The 7,513-nt window shown below is 47.4% G+C and overlaps 1 long non-coding RNA gene across 1 annotated transcript; it reads left to right on the forward strand.

The window, feature by feature from the left end:
• The first annotated feature begins 3,087 nt into the window (after positions 1–3,087).
• On the forward strand, positions 3,088–7,131 carry LOC123367119. Its single transcript, XR_006578309.1, has 3 exons — positions 3,088–3,397; positions 5,245–5,287; positions 6,431–7,131. It is a non-coding gene; the product is annotated as an uncharacterized LOC123367119 (long non-coding RNA).
• Positions 7,132–7,513: the final 382 nt, after the last annotated feature.

The following is a 7,513-nucleotide window of genomic DNA, read 5'->3' on the forward strand; positions in this document are numbered from 1 at the left end:
GACACCTTCTGCCCGGGAAATGGACAAAGGCTGGAGGAGGAGCCGGGGTGTGTGGCTGGGTGAGACGGTTGGAGGGAGTTTCAGTTTGGAGCTGGCTGGGGAGATGGGGGGAGGCCCAGAACCTGGGTCTGGGCTCCCCACCCCCAAGATGGACCTGACTGAGGGGTCCGGTTTCCTGTACCTACAAGCTCCATTTTAGACTATGATCCTGTCATCTAATAAACCTTCTGTTTTATTGTCTGGCTGAGAGTCCCGGTGAATCGCAGGAAGTGGGGGTGCAGGGCCCTGACTTCCCCACACTCTGTGACACCTTGATAGAGAAGCAGAACCAGAACCCCACACCAGGGGGCCCCCCCTCTCCAAAAATCCACAAGTGTCCTGCATACAGTGAGTCTGGGGACATTGCTGAATAGTTCATCACCTTTGAGAGGCTGTGTGTGCTCCATGAGATTATCATAGACTCATAGAACTGGCAGGGACCTCGAGAGACCTAGTCCTGTCCGCTGCACTCATGGCAGGACTGAGTATTGTCCAGCCCATCCCTGAGAGGGGTTTGTCCAACCTGCTCTGAAAAATCCCCAAGGATGGAGATTCCACAACCTCCCTCGGCAATTTATTCCAGGGCTTAACCACCCTGACAGCTAGGACGTTTTCCCTAATGTCCAACCTAAACTGCCCTTGCTGCAATTTAAGCCCATTGCTTCTTGTCCTGTCCTCAGAGGCTAAGAACAATTTTTCTCCCTGCTCCTTGTAACAACCTTCTATGTACTTGAAAAACTGTTACCATGTCCCCTCTCAGTCTTCTCTTCTCCAGGATAAACAAACCCAGTTTTTTCAATCTTCCCTCATAGGTCATGATTTCTAGACCTTTAACCATTTTTGTTGCTCTTCTCTGGACTTTCTCCAGTTTGTCCACATCTTTCCTGAAATGTGGCACCCAGAACTGGACACAATACTCCAGTTGAGGCCTAATCAGAGCGGAGTAGAGAGGAAGAATTACTGCTTGTGTCTTGCTTACAGCACTCCTGCTAATACAGCCCAGACTGATGTTCTCTTTTTATGCAACAGTGTTACACTCTTCATTCATACTTAGCTTGTGATCCACTATAAGAGATCCCTTTCCGCAGTATCCTTCCTAGGCAGCCATTTCCCATTTTGTACGTGTGCAACTGATTGTTCCTTCCTAAATACAGTACTTTGCATTTGTCCTTATTGAATTTCATCCTATTCAGACCATTTCTCCAGTTTGTCCAGACCATTTTGAATTTTAATCCTATCCTCCAAAGCACTTGCAACCCCTCCCAGCTTGGTATCATCTGCAAACTTTATAAGTGTACCTTCTATGTCATTACCTAAATCATTCATGAAGACATTGACTAGAACTGGACCCAGAACTGATCCCTGCGGGACCCCACTCGTTATGTCCTTCCAGCCTGACTGTGACCCACTGATAACTACTCTCTGGGAACAATTTTCCAACCAGTTTTGCACCCACCTTATAGTAGCTCCATCTAGGTTGTATTTCCCCAGTTTGTTTATCAGCAGGTTATGCAAGACAGTATCAAAAGCTTTACTAAAGTCAAGATATTCCAGTCTACTGCTTCCCCCAATCCACAAGGCTTGTTATCAAGCTATCAGGTTGGTTTGACATGATTTGTTCTTGACAGATCCATGCTGACTGTTATTTATCACCTCATTATCTTCTAGGTATCTGCACATTGATTTCTTAATTATTTGCTCCACTATCTTACCAGGTACAGAAGTTAAGCTGACTGGTCCACAATTCTCCGGTGTAGCGATGCTGCCTCTGGCGGGACACACTGAGAGTATTAATTCAGGACCAATTGCTTAACACAGGGCAGTCACAGCCCAAGGCTGGGGTTTTTCCGCCTCTAAGGCAAACCAACCCAGCCAGACAGAGAGGACTTTGGTTTCACCCCACTGGCTAACCACAAGTCACACAAGCAATTCCCTTAGACCAGAGGTAGGCAACCTATGGCAGCACGCGAGCTGATTTTCAGTGGCACTCACACTGCCTGGGTCCTGGCCACCGGTCCAGGGGGCTCTGTATTTTAATTTAATTTTAAAGGAAGCTTCTTAAACATTTTAAAATCCTTATTTATTTTACATACAACAATAGTTTAGTTATATATTATAGACTTATAGAAAGAGATCTTCTAAAAATGTTAAAATGTATGACTGGCACGCAAAACCTTAAATTAGAGTGAATAAATGAAGACTCGGCACAGCACTTCTGAAAGGTTGCCAACTCCTGCCTTAGACACTCCAGTCTCCCAGTATCACCACCGTGCCACTTGTCATGGGGATGAATGGTTATGAAAACCAACACCCCAATAAAAGAAAAAGGTTCTCTCGATCCCAAAGAATCAAGCCCCAGACCCAGGTCAATATACAAATCAGATCTTACCCACAAATCATGCTGTTGCCAATCCTTTAGAATCTAAAATCTAAAGGTTTATTCATAAAAGGAAAAAGATAGAGATGAGAGCTAGAATTGGTTAAATGGAATCAATTCCATACAGTAACGGCAAAGTTCTTGGTTCAGGCTTGTAGCAGTGATGGAATAAACTGCAGGTTTAAATCAAGTCTCTGGAACATCCCCAGCTGGGATGGGTCATTCAGTCCTTTGTTCAGAGCTTCAGTTCTAGCAAAGTTCCTCCAGAGGTAAGAAGCAGGATTGAAGGGGTTAAATGGAGGGGTTTCCAGGGCCTTTATATTCACTGCCCTGTGGAAGGACCCCTTTGTTCTTACTGTGGAAATCACAGCAGCAAGATGGAGTTTGGAGTCACATGGGCAAGTCACATGTCCATGCATGACTCAGTTCTTTACAGGGAGAGCAGCCATTGCTCACATGCTGCCTTGCACGTCCCCAGGCAGACTCCTGGGATGTGGATTGGAGCCTCCCAAGGTCCATTGTCAGTTATGTGTTTCTTGATTGGGCACTTAATCTGAAGAGTCCCTGCTCAATGTGTAGGTACAGTGTAGGTACAGATGTTGGCAAACCACGCTGTCCCTGCACTGAACCATGTTATTAGCACAGTATAGTATGCACTTTCTGCTATGCTAGCCTAGTCACACAAGACAATGGCCCGGTGAGGGAAACCAGCCTTAATCAATCAGAATGAAGAAAACAGGTGTATCAATCATATAGTAATAAGTAACCTGTGTGATGTCAATCATGTAATACTGAGTAACCAGTCTGTAAGAAAGAGAATAAAAGCAGCGGTCCGGGACTATCCTGAGACGCCTCACTGCAGCTTTGTCTCGTCTCTGTTTCCCGATACAACATCTGGTGACCCCGACGTGATCCAGACACAGGACCCCCGACTCATCGGCTGGCTTAGCCTTGGTGCACCTCAGCGCAACGCGCTCCCTCGTGAGTAATGGGGGGGGATTTATCCATTGAGCAAAAAGATCATGCAAAAGAGTTATTGAAGCTTATCAAACAGGATGGGTGTACTGCAGTATCGTTACGGCACTTGGAGGAATTGCTCCGAGTGATTGAGTATAAGTGCCCATGGTACTCGAACCGAGGCTCCCTAGATCACTCCGATTGGATAAAGATCGGAGAGGCATTGTTTAGGGAACCTCGAGCCGAGATCCAACATATTCTGTTGTGGCAGCACTGTTCAGCTGCGGTGGGGAGATTACGAAAAGAGGCGTCCCCCTCCACACCTCCCTTGCTCTCGGTAGAGGCACCTCCCGCCTATCCCCGAGTGCTCCCACCAGCCCCTTTTTTAGCACCAAAAACTTCTACACCAGTGGTGGATACCCTGGGGCAGAAGTCCCTTCATCAGGGTGCTGTCTGTGCCGCCCTTGCGGCGGCACGGGCGAGCGGGCAGGACCCCTTATTGGAAGAATGGGAGGGAGAAATCCCTTTGATGTTTCCCCTGTCTTATGACCCTCCCAATGAGGCAGGTGAGGTGGTAGCCCGGCACTCCACCCTCCCGTATTCAATTCTTCGGGAGCTTAACAAAGCGGTACGTGAGTCAGGGCTGCGTTCCACTTATGTGCAGGGTATGATAGAAGGGATCGCTAATAGTTATACTATGATCCCGGAGGACTGGAAACATCTATTTCGTATGATCCTTTCCCCTGCACAGTACGTGGTATGGGATAATGAGTTTAGGTTGGCAGCCCTAGCACTCGGTAACGCGCAGAATACTGCTGAGCAAATATATGGGACAGGAGCTTTTGCCACCATGGAGCAACAATCTATATTGCCCATGGAATCTTTTCACCGCACGGCAATGTGCATTCAGAGAGCCTTTCGGCGCGTTCCAGCCTCTGGCAAGCCCCTTCGATCATTCACAAATGTTAAACAACAAGCTACTGAACCTTATAATCATTTCGTTGATCGCCTCAAGGAGGCTGTTCAACGCCAAATTGACAATCCGGACGCTCAGACGGAACTCCTTTTACGCTTAGCGTATGAGCAGTCCAATGCTGACTGTCGGAAAATTCTCCAAACTATCATTCACTGCCCTAATTACACACTCGCTGACATGTTGCAGGCATGTGCCGAAGTGGGCACTCAGACCCACACTATGGCACTGTTGGCGGGAGCAATCCGTCAAGGTAACAAACCTACAGGTAACTGCTTTAACTGCCAGCGACCTGGACACTTCAAAAAGGAGTGCCGGGCCCCAGGAGGTGGTGCTCATAAGGGCGGAACTAACACCACCGGGGGCCGTCCTTCTAAAAAGTGCCCAAAATGTAATAAAGGATATCATTGGGCTAATCAATGTCGCTCCTCAACCCCAGATAATTCGGGAAACTTTTGACCGGGCCCCCCTCCAGCCCCGGTTTAAAGGAGGGAGCTTTGCCTGCCACAGCTGCTCGACCAGCCACAAAAGGCAGTGCTGGTTTGGATCTTATCAATGCAGTAGATATGCAATCCCCTCTCCCTGGTGACGTACTCCTCATCCTACGCAGCTTTCTGGTCCGCTTCCCCCAGACACATTTGGGTTAATTTTGCCTCGCTCATCTGCCAGTAGTCAGTCTATTATGATTGTGCCTGGAGTTATCGATTCTGATTACACCGGCATTATCTATGTTCAAATTTGGAGTCACCTTCCCCTCAAATTAAAGGCGGGGGACTCTTGGGCTCAACTGCTAATCTTACCTTGCACAGCGCCGGCCGGACCCAGCCAAGTGAGTCGTGCTGGCGGATTTGGTTCTACTCGCGTTAATCTGGAGCAAGGTCTCCTTTTTCATCCACAGATTGCTGCAGTATTACAACACATCCGAACCCACAAGCCGACCCGTAAGTATACCATCAACGGTAAGGAGCTCTATGGATTGCTAGACACTGGAGCGGATGTTTCAGTAATTGCACAAAAGCATTAGGACCCTTCCTGGCCTTCCGAAGTTTCCCCCTCTGTTTGGGGAGTGGGAGGCCCGCAATCTTCCCGACAAAGCACCAATTGGCTCTCAGTATGGGATAGTGAAGAGGGGCGAGAGGTTGCAAAAATTCGTCCGTGCATTTTGCCAATTGACATTAATCTCTGGGGGCGAGACCTATTGTCTCAGCTGGGAGCCTCCCTAGTGGTGCCATGACACGTCAGTGCTTTTTACACACTGCCCTCCCCCTGGAATGGAAAACCCACGTCCCAGTGTGGGTTGAACAATGGCCACTCCCTCAGGAAAAATTAATAGCCCTTAAGGAATTAGTTCAGGAACAATTAACCGAGGGACATATTGAGCCTACTACTAGCCCATATAATACTCCGATCTTTGTTATTAAGAAAAAATCTGGACGCTGGCGATTATTACATGATCTCCGAGCTATAAACAAAATTATGGAACCTATGGGAGCCCTTCAATGTGGGACCCCAAATCCGAATGTTATACCACACGATTATCAGTTAGCAATAATCGATCTTAAGGATTGTTTTTTCTCTATCCCTCTCCTCCCCCGTGATCGAAAGTACTTTGCCTTTACTATCCCTTTTTTGAATAATAGTCAGCCAACAGAACGCTACCATTGGAAGGTTCTTCCCCAGGGTATGCTAAACAGCCCCACCCTCTGTCAGTATTATGTGAATCAGTCTCTCTTACCCTTTCGCAAACGGTACCCTATGCTTAAGGTTTACCATTATATGGATGATATCCTCATAGCAGGGACAGAACTCCCTCCTTCATGGCAAACTGACCTGCAAAATATGCTCCAGGAATACGGCCTTCAAATAGCCCCAGAAAAGGTACAATGTATAGAACCTTTCCTTTATCTGGGCCACAAAATGATGGCCGCTTATTCCATTCCGATTATCCCGCAAATTGCCTTGAAAACCATACTAAACAAAAACAAAAAGGAGGAGTGCCCCTATCCTTGCCAGATAAGGAAGAATGGCTGGCTCGTGTCTTGTTTACTCTGAATCATTTGAATTTAACTTTGTTTAATAATCAGTTTTTATCTAGAGCCCAGCGCCATTATAGACAGACCGAGCCCCTTCCGGCGCCGAAGGTGATATATCGCAAGTTGCCAGGACCAGAGTGGAGCCTGCCTGTGCCACTCATCACCTGGGGCCGGGGTTACGCAGCAGTGTCAACTGAAACCGGCCCTGTGTGGGTTCCCGCTCGCTTTGTGAAGCCGTGGAGAGATGGCCTGGCATCAGGGGCTAAAGAATCCCATTCCGGACTTCAGTCTAACCCTGACGGATAGGGTGGACAAGATTGACAAGGCCCGAAAGCGTGGCACACCTAACACTGCCATAACTTGGGGGCAGGTCAAAGCTTTATCACGGCAGGCTGAACATGTATTAGAGCAAACTAAGGCGGATAAGACTACAGAAAACTACTTTCTTGCGCTAATAGCCAGCTTAAATGCTAATTCTCTTTGCTGGGTTATGTATATTTGGGTGACCGTTCTGTGTTTGCCGCAAGGTGTTGCAGCCCCTCTCCCTTCCACCAATGTGTGGGAGACATTTATTCACACCTTGAATCAGACATCCTTTTGCCTCTCCCAGCAAGTTACGGTGGGAGACATCTTAGGTACCTGTCTGATTCCTGTATGCCATAATCCTAATGATGTTGAAAATGCTACTTGGTTTTATTCCAGTCTGGAGCCCAATTCCACCATTCATGGTTTGGGCTATGCTGGCTATCATAATTGGGGACCTCAAACACCTCGTAGACCTAGGAATGCGCTTGCTTTAATATTTCTGATCATCATCATTCAGTTCAAAATCAACTCAAGATAATTAAAAAATTAACAGATCAAATCAAATACAATCCAGACCCCTTCTCGGGATGGTGGGATTGGCTCTCCTCATGGCTTCCTAACACTGGGTGGTTGCATCAGCTTGTCACCTTTGGGGGACTCACTGTACTATTACTCGTGCTGTTTTGCTGTGGCATTCAGTGTATCCCTTCACTTGTTTCTCTCTTCATTAAGGGCTGTCCATGGACTAGCCCGGAGCCCCCCCGAAAGTATTAGTCATAGTTGACAAAACAAAAGAGAGGGAGATGTAGGTACAGTGTAGGTACAGAT

Source organism: Mauremys mutica, chromosome 3 (genome assembly GCF_020497125.1).
Source record: "Mauremys mutica isolate MM-2020 ecotype Southern chromosome 3, ASM2049712v1, whole genome shotgun sequence".
Lineage (NCBI taxonomy): Eukaryota > Metazoa > Chordata > Testudines > Geoemydidae > Mauremys > Mauremys mutica.